Raw genomic sequence first — 17944 nt, 5'->3', positions numbered from 1 at the left:
GCAAAGAGGTAAGGACAGGAGAGTATGACATCATCAGTAGTGATGCAGAAGGGTGCATTAGCAGAAGTAGTGAGTTTGAATTGAGAGTGATGACAATACAAGTTACACTCTTAAAAATAAAAAGGGTTTTCACAGTAATGCCATAGAAGAACCACTTTGGGTTCCCCAAAGAACCATTCAGTGAGCAGTTCTTAAAATAAATTTTTTTTGTTCTTAGAGTGAAGAAAATTTTAGATGCCAAAAAAGCCTTTAATTTTAAGAGTGTATTTTCATGCTAAACATTTAATCTTTTTATTTTGTTACTTGATAGAGGCTTCAAAGTGCTATAAAGAGCAAACTCAAGTAAACTGAGCCACTTACTATTGTCTATATAGAGTATCTGTCGCTGAAACAGCACAACAAGCATAGCTAAAACATTTGTGACCAGAGAATCAAGTGATTCCAGCCTACTGTGTCAATCCAGACAAGATTCAAGCGGACTAAAATAAGCTTGCATTAAAATTGGCCTGTTCTGTTGCTTTCTTTTTTTCGTATGAAAAAGCAAACAACTAAACTGGTTCTAGATCAGCTCACATGCCAGCATGTGAACTACTGACTGAGAGTATTGTCCAGTGGCACATGAAACAGTTTCAGATACACAGTAGTTTAATTCAGAAAAGCAGGCTGGGTTGACCCATTATGCAGATTTTGTAGAATGGGGGGTTTGCACTCCGAGACCCTCGTTACTGAACTAGGTCACACTTTGTCATGAAAGCAAATTATTTTTATTGAAAAGAAAAGAGAAATTAACAAACAACACTGTCAGCAATGTGTGCATGTTGGACAAATAATTGATTGAGCTAATACTGAGAACCAGCACTGCTTGATAGTCCAAAATAGATTGAATACTCTCTCCTTAGTTTAGCTTAGCCCTCTGTTTTGTTCTCTATCACACACTCACATTGTCGGGCAAGACCAGACATCACTTCCAGGACGTTTTGGGAAGAATCCGTAATGAGACAGAGGCATTGTGACAAGGAGGCATTTCCATGGTGACAGGAAGCCAAGCTGGAAAAGACACACAATAGTCAGCAGCAGTGGGAGGTAAATGTGAGAATACGCAGAGAGGGGTTTGTTGGTGTGTGAACAATAAGTAAAACTGATGCTGAGCTTCAGAATATCTTACATTATGAAATAATAATGACTGTAAATGGCTTTAACATGTGTTTTTAATTTCTGAATTTAACAAAGAATGATATACATTCTGCATTAAAGTCTAATTCTCAAGTTTCTGAATTAAATTATTTGAGATATTTTTGGAATGGAATAATGTTAGCACTCTAACACTTGTGAGAGTGACACATGCTGCTCATTTGTGGAAATTGGACTATGCAAAGGACAATTAAAGCAGAAGGTGAAAGTACATTTCAGATCAGTGCCTGCTTTTAGCAACGCCAGCATTGTCCTAGACTGACTGACTCCCTCCTGTCTGTTCCCAATAGTGTTATGTAATCCTCCGAAATGTACCAATTTTGCATTTTTATTAGACTCACATATCAAAATGGCATTAGTAGGGAGGGATGTCAGTAATCTTGACATTTAAATATTTGGAGGTATAGGGTAGCCGTCTGATATGTAAATACTCACACTCACCGCATTCATATTTAAATATGATAAATGTCAAAAATAAACAGTATGGCTTTGGTATTTAATTATCATATATATATAAATACACTGACTGTAGTGCACAGAGGCCATTTCAGGGTCACAAAGGTTATTTAATTACTGAAAGACAATCACAGGGGTGCCATAAACTACAACATGATGACTGATGTACTGCATGAGCTAAAAAGGGCTCCAAATGAAACGGCCAACGTCTTTTATGTTTTTACTATATTGGATTGTCCATGATTGATTAGTTCTCTGTGGATCCTGACAAACCCATCATGTTTTATATGAATTTGACTTGAGGAAACCTTGGAGTATCTGCTCCAGTGTTATGCCATTTCTTTTCATTTTTTAAAATGTATTTGTACACATTTTGTCCTTCCTTCTGTTCTCTCTTCCTTACAGATAATGATATAATACCTTCTGTTCTAAATAACCTGGGGACAAAGTACAAAAACTGCAAACACAACAGAAACCGTCTGTGATGTCTGAGTCCTATGTATATTATTATGCGTGGTGAAGGTTATACCTGGAGGATAAGGTCCTGTTAAAGGAATAGTTACCTCAAAAATGATCATTTATTCACCGTCATTTGAAAACCTTTCTTTATTACATTTTTAAATAGAAAGGTTCCAAAAGAGTTTTCTTCCACAGCGATCCCATTTAAGAACCATTTTGGGTTCCCCAAAGAAGCTTTCAGTGAAGAAAATAACCATTTTTAAAAGAACCTCATTGGCACGAAAGCAGCTGTTTAGTTGAATGTCTAAGCTGCTCTTTTCCATACAGTGAAAGTAAAAAGGTCACCACAGCTCAGACATTCTACTAAACGTTTCTTTTGTGTTCTGTGAAAGTACTGCATTTGATAACGTGACTCTACGCTGAATCAAAGTGCCACCTGCCAGACGAGGAAGAATTACTGCTGCAGTAAATCACTTCCTGACCTAATCACCACAATTTGACATTGATTCAGGCTTAACTCCCCCAATAGAATGACATGCTACAAAACTAACTGCAAAGACTAGTACACCTGACCATCTGACCATCAACCGGATGTTTACAAGCACTGGCCATGGCTGTAAGAAATCCTCCCTATAATTACGCTCCCATTGAGAGTGAGTGTTTCTCATAATCCTAATTACACACAATTACAAACAGATACATCACTGCAGTCTGTTACAGTATGTGAGAGAGAAGGACACAATGATTACTGCGAGTCCTGACTCAGGAATAAACTACCAGACAACAATTCTCCCCTAGCAGCATTTCTGCTGCAGTAATGGGCTAAACGAATATCAGACTCAGGCTCCAAAATTAGCACTTCCCAAGCACCCAATAGGAACCCACGGTTTCCAAAAAATTTAATCATATATATATATATATATATATATATATATATATACTGTATATATATATTTTTTGCTTCAATATTGCTTATAATAATAAGTAATGTTTCTAGAGCACCAAATCAGCAGAATATTAGAATGATTTATGATTTCATGTGACACTAAACAGTAATAGCTGCTGAAAATTCAGCTTTGACATCACAAGAATAATTTCCATTTTAAAATATATCAAATAGAAAACAGTTATTTTTAATTGTAGTAACATTTCACATTATTACTGTTTTTACAGTATTTTTGATCAAATAAATGCAGCCTTGATGAACATATGGGACATCTTTAAAACATTTTTAAAAATCTCACTGACCTTTTGAATAATAGTGTTCAGTCCTTAAACCACAGTGCCCCTAAAATATATATTCTTCTATTTAATTATGTTAATTAGGCCAGGCAGACAAACCAGACAGATTAACCAGTCACTAGTCAGTCAATCCTGGGTCTAATCAATTACAGTCCGGGTAGTGATGACAGAGTACCAGTTTTACATTGTCACAGCCCATTTAGCAGGGGCCAAATGAGGGTGTTTGCTAACAGTGTGACCATTTCAGCACTAGTTGCAAGACCAAATGCAGGTTAGGAAGAAGCCAAACTATTTGAGAGCACCTTTTCATTGACTGAACACTAGGAGTGTTAAGCATTTAGAATAAATGTTTTTTAAAAAGCTGCCTTTAATTTACAACCATTTTTTCTCATCACATAATGTTCATACACTCACAGGCTCAGAATCTGTTCTTCGGCTCACATCTATCAGTTTATTCATGCGTGTGAAGGGGTATCAAAAAGCTGTTTGAAAAAGTGAGAGAAATCCTTTGTGTCTGGAGTGAGAGCCACAGGGGGGAGTGAAGCAGACAGTCTGGACATCACAATCAGGAACAGACTGGTCTGCATGGTTTTATAAAGCATGTGCTGGTTTTGCATCTTGAATATACTCCGATCACCTACAATAGCTTAAAATTAGTAAGACATTTATTCCACTTCAGGGCATTTTGAAAATATTCATAAGATTGACCTACAGTCATAAGACTGACTTATAAGAGCACAGACTTGACTGAGTAAGATGGTTTTAAGGCTAAAAATAGAGTCATACACTACACTTTCCCTGAATTGCTTTAAAGAGTTAATCGAATCAGTGGTTTATTTTTTACCACAATGGACTGGGATTAAGAAATGTCAGAGACATTTAGGAGGAGAGTAAAAGGGAAGGGAAGTGAATGAAGAAAGCGGATGTTGAGGTACTGTATGTGTATTTTTAACATGAGTGCATTTGTGTGAATATGATAACACTCTCAGGTTTGACTGAAGTGTTGATAAGGGGTATGTGGGTCTGACTGAACTTCTGACCTATGATATTACGCAACTGTGTCTGACTCACTGTCTTGAACACCCCAGGAAAGCTCTGCTATAGGATACTGAACATAATACAAATGTATATTCTCAGATACATAACCAGTGAAAAACTAAAATCTGTGAGCAGTATAAAATGAAGCAGATAAAACATCTTCTTATCATCAGATTGTCTAATCCATGCAGTTTGTGCGTTGACAACAATTATTATTATTATAACACTGCTATACTTTCATGATTATAAATAAAAAAATAATTAATACATTTTAGTAGTAGTAGTAGAGAATAATGATTTAAAGTTGTATGAATTAGTCTACACATTTGTCATGCTAGCAAATAGGGATCATATGTGCATTTGCAAAGAGTTAATGCAGTTAACATATACAAAAAAACACAAATATATAGATAGAATATATGAATATATAGAGTATAGAAACAAGTTTGATACAGATCACAGTATATTTCTGATGTCTAAATGGACCATGTGATCGGTCCCTGATGGAGTCTCACCTCTATCTGTGAGAAAGGAAAGGTGTTTGGAGGAGAACTGTGACTGAGTACTGACCCTTGAGACTGATAAACACAGTCCAGATGGGGACAGTGGGGCCGACAGAGGGAGCCCAGCAGGACTGGCCCGCCCCGCACCCCCTCAGTCAGGGCTCCATCCTTCCCCCTACAGATACCTCTCAAGTGTCCTCTATAACCTCTCTCCATTTACCTCCTACATACACTCTTAAAAATAAAGGTGCTTCAAAAGGTTCTTCAAGCGATGCCATAGAAGAACCATTTTTGGTTCCACAAAGAACCATTCAGTCAAAGGTTCTTTAAAGAACCATCTCTTTCTTACCTTTTTATAATCTGAAGAACCTTCTTTCGCCACAAAGAACCTTTTGTGAAACAGAAAGGTTCTTCAGATGTTAAAGGTTCTTTATGGAACCATTTAGACAAAAAGTTTCTTCTATGGCATCGTGAAGCACCTTTATTTTTAAGAGTGTAGACCATATGCATAAAGGTTTGCGAAGCATAAAAACATAAAAATATATGTTCACTTCTCAAAAAGAGAAGGTTCTGAAGATTTCAGAGAAGTGTGTAGATGGAAAGCAGCAGCTATCAGCATTGTCATGATAAAGACTATACACAGTGACAGGCGAGAAGTGATAAGAGCTCTTTAGGAGGGTGATAAAATGCTCTCTTTGATAAGTATGAGTGCTAATTGTGTGCAGCCATCAGAGCATTCAAAGCCAAGTGTGCAGTTTAACATTTCATTTACATTTTTTTTCTTATCGATGCTGCTTTCATGAAATGCCATTTTACAAAAAAATTAAAGTGAGAGTTTGGATAAAAAAATAAAATATTACGACAGAATATATGAATGAAAATCATGATCAATAAAATTCTGTGCTTTTAATTTTGATCTATGGTTATGGATATTAGGCTTAAGAAATGTATTAAATGTTATTGACACTCAAACTAGCTTAAGCTATAATAATAATAGACCATGGCAGTGTCTGCATTAGTGCATCCTGGTGTGATGATTTATGAATAATGTCATGCCAAATTGACAAACCACCCCACTGCCAGTCCATCTGTACACACAATCACAGACACACATTCACATAGCATTAAAGCAGTATTAATGTGATCTTTAGACATACACCGACCATCTGTCCATCATATACAGCCCATTTTCAATCTGTTTCCCCTACACTAAGACATGTGAAGGACTAAAAACATCCATTTTATGTGTGGAAGAGAGCTATAGTGTCATAAGCGTGTGTAGTATTCATCTGTGCCATTAAAGAAAAGTCCTCTCTCTCTCTGTGGCTGGAAACTAAGGCAAGTTTCACAGTGCCGCATCCAGGGAGCTATTTCTGGCATGCCTTGCTAACACGCATTGCTGATGACTCTTTAATATGTTCTGTCACCAAGCCCTTTCCAGGAAGCTTTCTGAATCTTAGTCTTTAAAGGGAGAAAAGGCAGATCTCACTGTTCTGTTCTATTCTATTCTCAAAGAACATAAAGAATAGCTCAAAATAAACAAAATACTTTTATAGCTTCATGTTGTATAAATATTATATACATACATTTATTTAAATTAAATGTTCCCTCCAGGTGGAATGACCTGCCCAACTCAATCAGACTCCTTAACCATCTTCAAGAATCGGCTAAAAACACATCTCTTCCATCTTTTTTTGACCCTCTATCTCTAGCACTGCCACACTTCTCGGGAGGCAAGGAGCGAGGAAACACGGAGATAACTTCAATTCACAGTCTTTAATGATCACATGGCGACCGTAGGAGACACTGGAAAACAAGGAATGACGTTCGAGGACTGACAAACACTAACTGAATGGACTGGGGCTTTTAAACACTGGGTGATTGGGAAAACACAGGTGCAAGGAATGACTAATTAAAGGGAACACGGCACACCTGGGGAGAGAAAACACAACACAAAGAGTCCAGGGGCGTGACAAGCACTCTCTATTCTAATTCTTTTTTTTTTTTAAACCTAACACTAGCTTTTACAATCTTTTTGTATTATAGCTATGTTTTCTTTTTATTTATTATACAATTATCAAAATCAAAAAAGGCCTCTAACACTAGCTTGCTCTATTCTTTTTCTATTCTATTTGTCTTTTTATTTTTATTTACAACTGAGACTTGTAATAGCACTTGCATATCATTGCTCTTTTGTTGATTTTGATGGCTTCCATTGTCCATTTGTAAGTCGCTTTGGATAAAAGTGTCTGCTAAATGACTAAATGTAAATGTACATATTATAGCTTGAACATGAGACATACTGGTTCATTATATATATAAAATATTTCTTAAGAAATCTTTTATAACATATGTCTTTACTGTCACTTTTGATCAATTTAATGAATTCTATGTTGAATCAAACAAAAAAAAATTTCTAAAGCAACAAGGAGCTGCGAGGATCTGGCATTGCTAGTGACGTGACAGCAATTATTTTTTTATTTTAAGTAATTAATTTGTCATTAATTTCCACATTATGTAATACATAGATAGATAGATAGATAGATAGATAGATAGATAGATATGTTGGTGTATAGCAACAGTGGTAAGAAAGAAAACAAAGTATGTCGCATTAAACATATGTCAACATAGGAAAAAAAATACAATTTGTCTAGCAATTTCGCAGAGTGTTTAAGCAGAAAGAAAAAAACAAAAGTCATGACATAATTCAGCTCATACATTAACCTGAACAGAGTGCAGAGTCACCTTTCATCACGTGCCCGATGGCAAGCCACACTTGTGCCAACAGTCGAATCCCTGTACCTCCCCCACCACCCTCTACCCTCCACCCTCCACCAAAGCAGCTTATGGATTACAGAGAAAGCTGTACACTGTCATGTGACGTGAACCCTGCATGATGCGCTATGTGTCTTACACAAAAATACTGTAGGCCAGAAAATAACCACAGCGATCAAGCCATCACTCGGCGTGCATCTGAAATATATGCAATTTTCATATATGGCATGTTGTGCTGTTTTACCGTGTGTGTGTGTCCACTGATGGAGCAAGGCTTTGTGTAAGAAGATAAGGCGAGTGCAGAGCGGCCTGACAGACCGGTGTTTTGTCTCCTGGCTGCACTGCAGACATCCCAATCCACTTTACTCTCACCTGAACACTACTGTATTACATACTAAGATCAGGTGTGCCCAACTTGCCGCACGCCATTCGTGGATTTGCCATGATGTGTGACTGAGAGGCTGTTTACGTCATTGTGAGTGAATGTGTAGGAAAGAGAAGTAGTGTGATTGCATTCCTTCTAATCCCATGATCCAACAGCTTGATGCAAGCTAATCGTCAATTAAATACAAATGACAGGATTCTGGCAATTAGTAAAAAAAAATGTTTTTAGAATCAGTTAGCAGTGCTAATCTGTGTCCTGTTCTAAAATCGACATTAAATAAAAATCTATTTTCTAAATGCATATTATAGATCTTATTGTGAACAACTGATCCATACATATTTTTTCACTAACCCCTCTCTCTGTCACGGATCGGCATGTATAATAATCTGCAGGCAGGCACGACGATCCAAATGACAGGGAAACACTAAACATTCACGCATCCACAAACTGACGAGACCGGACATACAACAGAGACAAGAGGGGAGTGTAAGTGCACAGAAGGTAATGACGTAAAGGTGACATATCATGTAAATCTGACTTTTCCAGGTTTTAAGTGCTATAATCAGGTCCCCGTGCATCTACAAACCAAGGAAATGTGAAAAAGATTAACCCAGTAACTTTGTTTTGGGAAGCCTTTTTCTGCAAGCGTCTGAAAAAACGAGCACGTCTGATTTCGCTCCCTTGGTGACGTGGCAAAGGGATCTCATTATAATATTACCGCCCCTTAATCTGTAAGTTTACACCCATGGCGCCGTTATTATGTTTTCCACAAGCGACAACGTAGCTCTAATGCTATGGCGAAAGTTTGAGCAAAACATGCTAACTGTTCTGTCTTTGGCTGCACAGACGGGCACAGATCACTATTTAGAGTCCCAGCCACAGAGGAGACAGTAGAGCAGTGGATTTATTGATTTATTTAATGCATATTGCTGCTGCCACACAGATCTAAAATAAACATGCGATTTATTTCCCAGCTGTTTACCTTCACAGACATAACCGACTGTTTTTTGTAACTCATGTGTGTTCTTAACGTAAACGTGTGTGAAATATGAGAACGTAGTTTAGTACTCACATGCTGTGACAACCGCTTTCTTTCCGTGTGCTTCGGATGAGTGTTCTCAGAAAACCTTATATCAGAAGTTTAAACTCATATGGTTTAGAACGCATGATATCAGCGCGAAAAAACATGATAATCAGAACCAAAAATCAAGCGTAGCGTTAGTTCTGGCAGGTCACGTTAGTCAAGCTCACATCAGCTGACTCTCAGCTGATCCCCATCTACCTATGGGAATAAGACACTTATCTAAGCATTCATATATAAGGTCCCGCAATAGTAGCAGCAGTTTTCACATTGCTCAATAGCTAATTACCCTCCTCCATCCCCAACTCCTCCTCTGTCAGTCAGGATTCAGCCTTCTGATTCTCCTTTGAATCAGACTAATTCTAAAATGTGTGCATAACATTATTGAACTTTAAAGATATCTGCAATGCATTTATGTTGGTTCTTTTCTGTTTACCCTGGGGGGGGGTTATCGCTGCTATCCCTGCTCTCATCCATGCTAGGCTGCATGGATGCGCAGGGAGTTCTTGCCCAGAACGGAACCATACCGCCAATCCAAACTGCATGCTAATTGTCAATCATCTTTGACGATAGTGGTCCTGACAGAACAGATGTTTTTAGCGGGTACGAGCTGTAATGGCACAGCTCTATTCTGGAAAAGGGGGCGGGGAGCAGCAGCTCATTTGCATTTAAAGAGACAGGCACTAAAAACAGCGCGTTTCTGCTTCCACTCAAATTAGGCATTTTCAAAATGATATAATAAATGATCTGTGGAGTATTTTTAGCTGAAATTTCACAGACACATTCTGAGGACACCAGAGACTTATATTAAATATTGTAAAAAGGGGCATAATATGTCTCCTTTAATTGATTAAGTGACAAATCAAATCACAACACATGAGGAGAAACCTATAGGTCACAGAAGACACAAACATAACAAAACCGTGACAGATCACCTCTATGTTTTACAGTAAAATCGTCTTGGGATACGAAAGAGGATTAGGGCCAAACAATAATAATAAAAAAAAACATCTAGAGATTAAAGTCATTATAATGCAAGATTAAACTCGCAGTTTTTCAAGAAAAAAATCGAAATAAAATGTTGAGAATAAACTCATTTAATTTCGAGAATGTCATTGTGTTTCGAGAACAAAACGTGTTACATTTAGAAAAAAAGGCCAAATAAAATGCTAAGTATAAACACAATCATTTCATATTCCTTTTACCTCGTTGGGCAGTGGCATAGGTCATAGAGAGTAATGCTGGTGGATGTAGCATATGATGCGATCGACCAGAGTTCGAACTCGCTTTTTCTTCCTTTTTTCATCACATATCACATCGGAAAAGTGGAAATCAATTGCCTAACGACTGTTTAATAATGATGTATTAATTGGGTAGGTTTAGGGGTAATAGGCTATAGGGAGGGCTTTGTTGTCCCAATGAGGTCTATTTAATAATTTTGATCAATAAAATCATTCACACTATGTTATTATTGCATCCTGTTAATGTACAACAATAATGAGGGGCAAATAGTATCTGTCACTATTTATAAGTATAAATAGCATCTAATTACTATTTACACTTATTGCAAAGATCTGCTACTTTTTCATGCTGTAAATAAAATCGCTATTTTCACTTAATGTAAATAGCACATCGCTAAAAATGCTATTGTTGTCACTTAGTGTAAATAGAATATATCAATATTTTCACTTAGAGTAAATAGCATCTATGGCTATTTGCACGTATAGTTCAAAAAGCATCTTTTGCTATTTTCACTATAGCCGCAAATAGCCACTGCCCTAAACTAAAACCATACAGCATTTCCATTAATGGCTGTACAGATAGATAGAGCAGTTTCATTCTATGGATGGAGGCATACACAACTCTAGTTGATCATGTCAGAAACTACCTCCAGGAGTTCTACTCCATAGGACCAACGCCACTGCAGACGTGGATTGAAACGTTCAAATGAACAAACTAATGTATTTATTTTTAGCATTTTATTTCGACTTTCTCAAAGTTTAATGAGTTTTTCTCGAAACACAGTCTTTTTTTTCTCATCATTTAATTAGTTTATTCTCAACAATTTATTTCAACTTTTTTTCTCATAATTTAAAGGGATAGTTCACCTTCAGTTGCTGGTCCCCATTGACTTCCATAGTATGGGGGAAAAAAACACTATGCAAGTCAATGAGGACCAGCAACTGAAGGTGAACTATCCCCTTTTAACAAGTTTTCTCAAAACAAAATTACTTTTTTTCTTGTAATTTAATGAGTTTATTCTCAACATTTTATTTCGACTTTTTTCTCAAAATTGAACAAATTTTTTTTCTTGAAACACAACAACTTTAATAATGTATTTGAATGTATTTGTAATTTGAAATGTAATAATTTTATTCTCAACATTTTATTTCTACATTTTTCTCGTAATTTAACAAGTTTTTTTTAAACAGAGTCTTTTTTTTTCGTAATTTAACGAGTTTATTCTCAACATTTTATTTGGACTTTTTCTCAAAGTTTAATGAATTTTTCCTCAAAACACAACTTTTTTCTCGAAATTTAATTTGTTTTGTTCTCAATATTTTATTTAGATTTTTTTCTCGAAATTTAAAAAGATAGTTCACCTTCAGTTGCTGGCCTCACTGACTTATAGGGATCAGCAACTGAAGGTGAACTATCCCTTTAATTAATTTTTCTCGAAAACAAAAGGACTTTTTTCTTGTAATTTAATGAGTTTATTCTCAACATTTTATTTTGACTTTTTTTCTCGAAATTGAACGAGTTTTTTTTCTTGAAACACAATGACTTTATTCTGGTTTATTCTAATTTTATTCACAACATTTTATTTCAAAATTTTTCTTGAAATTTAACTAGTTTAATCTCGAGATGGTTTTATTTTTTGCTTGGCCCTAATCCTCTTCCGTATTGGGATGAAATTGTTTTGGTGAGATTGGTTTATAGACAAGCAAGTGGAGGGCAGCCAGAGGACTGTGATAGCATCACGCTGTACAGCACAGACATGGAGTGAAAGTTTAATATGTCCCTTGGCTTTCTGTCATATTGTGTTTTCCACAAAATTGACAAACTTTGGTGTTATTTTGGTGATACTCAGCTACTTTTACATCAAAGAAAAGAAAGGAAAGAAGGTATGTAAATCCAGTGCCATACCTACATGATCACAACAGGGAGATTGTGGAAATAGATTAGAGTTCATCTGAAAGAATAGTTCATCTAAAAATGTAGCATTTAAATACTTGCTGGAGGAAGCATTACCATGGATTATGGATTTGATTTTGACCAGAAGTGACAGTTTAAAGTTACAATTTCTTAATGATGGATTTTTTTTTTACTACAAAAAGACAGCTTTTGCTTCATAAGGCATTAATTGATGTACTGGAGTCATGTGGATTACTTGTGGGTTATTGTGATGTTTTTTATCAGCTCTCATTCTGACGGCACCCATTCACTGCAGAGGATCTATTGGTGATGTAATGCTACATTTTTCCAAATCTGTTCTGATGAAAAAACAAACTCATCTACATCTTGGATGGCCTGAGGGTGAGTAAATTTTCAGTAACTTTTCATTTTTGGTTGAACTCTTCCCTTAAGAAATTATGTCATACCTAAGTCACTGTAAAACACATGCAGAATATCTCTTTATGCTTTGGAAACGGGTAGCCTACTTGCAGAAAAGACACAAAATGAACTAAACAGACTTACAGCAGAGGAAACAAAGCAGCTTTAACTGCAGTAAGATCCACACAGACACTGGCCCATGAGACCTCGCAGCACAACACAACCTGTCTGGTGTTAAAGGCTGGAAGATGAAAGATGATGCTGATGTGGGACCTGCTTCTGCCGTTTTCAGAGGCCGTGAAATCCTGAATGGCAGTGATGGAGACACTGAGCCTGTTGCCGCGGTAACAGGGCAGCTTTTGAAAAGGGGACTGACAGCTTACTCAATGCAGGCATAGCCATGGGCTGCACGTCGCTTTGCAACGGGCCCTAAAGTATGGGGAGACCTGGCGAGACCCTACGTTCTCTTCAGATACAGGAAAAGTTTTTCCGTTTTTGAGAAGTTTCACGTACAGAAGTTGTCAATCTCGAAACACATGGATCCATCCATTTTCACTAACTCAGATAAGATAACGGTATTGTTTTCAAAAACGTGCACTTTGAAACTCGTTTTTAGTTGAAAACAGTGTCATGTAAACACCCCCTTAGTGTCATCTTGACAGTATTCACTTGTATTGAATAAACACATGTAATATGAAATGTATAGTATTTTTCTTCTGGGGGAAAAACATATTAATGCCTCATCCTGTAATACACAGATTTTTGCCCAATCAGATGCCCTCTACAATGAGACTGTCCCTCCCCCAACACCAGAAAATACAGGAAATATAAAAATAGAAACGTATACTTTGACATAAAATGTACAATACAAAAGACATTTTATGTAGTATTTTAAAAACACACACACACATACATACACAAGCATACACATATGCTGTACTAACAATATTATCACAATCTGTTTTGACAAGGTCAGTGAAACTCCTCTGAGCCCAAGCCATTCCTGTTCAGAAGGTAAAAATTCAGAGCGGCGGGTGACCCTTTGACTGAGGTAAGGCAGTGTGGAGCACACACCCCTCCCGCTCTGGATGTGCTGCTGCATCCACATGCCTCCATTTTGCTGCTGAGGCTGTTTCCTCATGAATTAATGAGCCTTGCAGTGCTGCAGTGAGACCACAATGTGCTGCAATGACTCTCAGAGTCCTGCCGCAACCTGACAGCAATTCAGTTACACTATCAACTACAGCCTATTAACAAACTTGTCTCTCCTCCAACGTCACCGTAAGAACTGGCTGAATTGTCACAGGATTGAATCTAACCTTTATCCTTAAATACACTTGGTATTTGAAGATGTTAAATGAAAGGAAGGTCAAAGAAGATAATGTCTTGTTAAGGTTATTTCCTGTGCTCATTTGTGCAACACAATTCAAAAGAATCTTTTTGAGGCTAAGGATTCAAGCTTTAGGTGGTAGATTTGCCAGGAGTTATGAACATACCTTTAATGTAATATCAGCTGCTGTGTAATGCCACCTATGCTTTTGTGGGTTATTTTACACCTGTGTACACCCAAAAAAAACAATTCCGAACCTCATGATGACATTCTGTCTTCATGAACACAAACAAAGATATGTTGGTAACCAGATAGTTTCAGTTCCCTTTGACTTACACTGTATGGACAAAAAAGACAAAAGAAGTCACTGGGAACCAAAACTGTTAGGTTATCAACATTCTTCCAAATATCTTCTTTGGTGTTCAGCAGAAGATAGAAATCCATACAGATTTGGAACAACATAAGGGTGAGTAAATAAGGACAGAATTTCCCTTTAAAGGAATAGATCACCTGAAAATGCAAATAGGGAGAGAATATAAGACAGAGCAAAAGATGTAGAGCAGATGTGAGTTGATGAAGAAGACACGCAGAAGGGGAAGCTGGAGGAGGGTTTATATGTGTAACGGGATAGTGGCTGCAGTACTTCTCTTGCTTGTCACTGCTATTAAACTTTAATGTAATCAGAGTGCCACGGCTGGTAGTGAATGGCCTTAGACCAAGCCATGCATCAGAGATGAGACTGATAAAATGGAGTAATGCAGGAAAAGGTATAGCAGAAGTAAAATGACACCATGTCTCCTCTTTCACTCTCTCCGTTCCTCTTTAATGCTGACTTGTGTCCAGTGCCTCTTTTGAATGTTACAAGGTTGTTTTGACCCTGAACTATTCAGACTGGAAAAAGCTTTCCACTGCCTATATCCTGAGAATTGTGGTTAATCACTCTTTTATTTTTAACGTGAAGTGTATCATTTCTGCACAACTAATCTCATCAAATGGAAATAAAAAACAGCTGTTTTCAGACAGATTTTCTGAACACCCCTAACATCCTCATAGCATACATCGGGCCTTGTGTTATAAGTTGCTATTTATTTATTTATATACATATCATTTATGAATTGTTTATATATTATCATATTATGTATATTATTTTAATTGGTTATTTTATATTGCTAAAATGTACACAGGCTTAATTTATACTTATAAATAAATAAATAAATTGATAAATAGATAGATGTTATGTGATAGATGTTACTGCATTTTTGTAAACACTGTTTCAAACATTTGTAAGCACAGATATTTTTTTCCTGGCTTTATGTTACGTATATTATTTTATTATAAATATTTTGTAAGATTGCTAAAATGCATGGTTGATTTATACTTAAAAATAAAAAGGTACATTTTGTTTGTGATATATATTTATATATATATATATATACAGTGGGTACGGAAAGTATTCAGACCCCCTTGGGGTCTGAATACTTTCCGTACCCACTGTATATGTGTGTGTGTGACCCTGGACCACAAAACCAGTCTTAAGGCTCAATTTTTGGAAATTGAGATTTATACATAAATCTCATATATATTATACACAAAGCTGAATAAATAAGCTTTCTATTGATGTATGGTTTGTTATGATAGGACAATATAATAAATTTTTGAGCACTGAGTGAAATGTTAGCATAACATACATTTTAAGATTCTTATATGAACATATACTTTCTAAACAATTTCCAAAGCATGTCATATTAACCAGCTTGGTGGCAAGGTTATATAAGGACATCTTACAGCAACCAGCATCTTCCTTCATCTGCAGTGGAACAGTGTGTGTGAGTGACAGAACAACTGTTTGAAGAAAGGACAAGTTAATAAAAGTCCTAACAGGAGTGAGAGATGCCCAGGTGCATCATGGGAGACTGCAGCACTGCAGCATTAACTGCAGTGGCTCCTCCTCCTATGTTTTAAACACACACATACACACACACAAAGATTCACACACATGCACTCACCTTATCAGCTTCGCACATTCACAAGGAGAGGAAAACATCACAGAAGGAGAAGTCTCAAAGGCACTTGGAAAAGGCATGAGTGGACAGTGACACTCTTAATGTACAAATCCCACATGCAGCCTAGTAGATGAGATGTTAAATCATTCATAACTCAAGGCAGACTGTGCCTAATTGCTGTTTCTAACTTCTGCTCTGAAGAAAAAAGCCTTCTGTGTGCTTCAGTGCCTCAACCCATTCAGCAAATTGAGCTATCAGACATAAAACTGAATGAAAAAAGAGAGCCTTTAGCTCGGTTCCAAAACCTAATGAACATTTTAGGACATGCTCAATGACAAAACAAAACTATCCAAGATGATGGACAGAGTCATTAGAAATGTAGACTAATAGGGCCTAATTTAATTCATTACTAAAAAGTATTGATAAAAAAACAGTTAAATCTAATTACAATGGAGAGTTTAACAAAGTACATTATTTAAATGTATATATATATATATATATATATATAAAAAATGTGCAATACTTTAATATATACTCCTGCACCAAATAAATACATTTTTGAGCACTGAGTGAAATGTTAGCATAACATACATTTTAAGATTCTTATATGAACATATACTTTCTAAACAATTTCCAAAGCATGTCATATTAACCAGCTTGGTGGCAAGGTTATATAAGGACATCTTACAGCAACCAGCATCTTCCTTCATCTGCAGTGGAACAGTGTGTGTGAGTGACAGAACAACTGTTTGAAGAAAGGACAAGAGGATAAAGGACAAGTTAATAAAAGTCCTAACAGGAGTGAGAGATGCCCAGGTGCATCATGGGAGACTGCAGCACTGCAGCATTAACTGCAGTGGCTCCTCCTCCTATGTTTTAAACACACACAAAGATTCACACACATGCACTCACCTTATCAGCTTCGCACATTCACAAGGAGAGGAAAACATCACAGAAGGAGAAGTCTCAAAGGCACTTGGAAAAGGCATGAGTGGACAGTGACACTCTTAATGTACAAATCCCACATGCAGCCTAGTAGATGAGATGTTAAATCATTCATAACTCAAGGCAGACTGTGCCTAATTGCTGTTTCTAACTTCTGCTCTGAAGAAAAAAGCCTTCTGTGTGCTTCAGTGCCTCAACCCATTCAGCAAATGGAGCTATCAGACATAAAACTGAATGAAAAAAGAGAGCCTTTAGCTCGGTTCCAAAACCTAATGAACATTTTAGGACATGCTCAATGACAAAAGTATCCAAGATGATGGACAGAGTCATTAGAAATGTAGACTAATAGGGCCTAATTTAATTCATTACTAAAAAGTATTGATAAAAAAACAGTTAAATCTAATTACAATGGAGAGTTTAACAAAGTACATTATTTAAAGGACCCCTTTAAATAATGCAATTAGCCTAGCAACATGCTAATGTCAAACTCTATTGGAAACTGTGCTTAATGCAATCAGCAAAATTTAGCATGGTGCGTGAGCTGCGTATAGTGTTCCAGATTATATATATATATATATATATATATATATATATATATATATATATATATATATATATATATACATACTGTATATATATAGCCAAAATATTTCAAATACATGCTAAATATACTTTGTGAACAGCAGAAGAATATTTATAAATATTGTGGTCAATATAAATATATGAGGAATAAGTAACTAAACGTATCAAAAATACATTTATCAAAATCAGTGTTATTATTTCTAACAATTTTTTTAAATCATTTTTGGTAACTGAAATAAAGCTGAAATAAAACAAACTATACATTTTAGATAAAAAACTAAAATGAACATTTTAAATGTTTTCTTAAAAACTAAATAAGTTTAAGATAAATAAATTCAAGCCTAATCCTAACCCCAATGTCTAACCCTAAAATTACTAACAATACAAAAAAAATATGAA

The sequence above is a fragment of the Sinocyclocheilus grahami genome, unplaced genomic scaffold (assembly GCF_001515645.1).
Source record: "Sinocyclocheilus grahami isolate Dianchi unplaced genomic scaffold, SAMN03320097.WGS_v1.1 scaffold722.1, whole genome shotgun sequence".
NCBI classification, from domain to species: Eukaryota; Metazoa; Chordata; class Actinopteri; order Cypriniformes; family Cyprinidae; genus Sinocyclocheilus; species Sinocyclocheilus grahami.
This window is presented reverse-complemented; position numbering follows the sequence as displayed.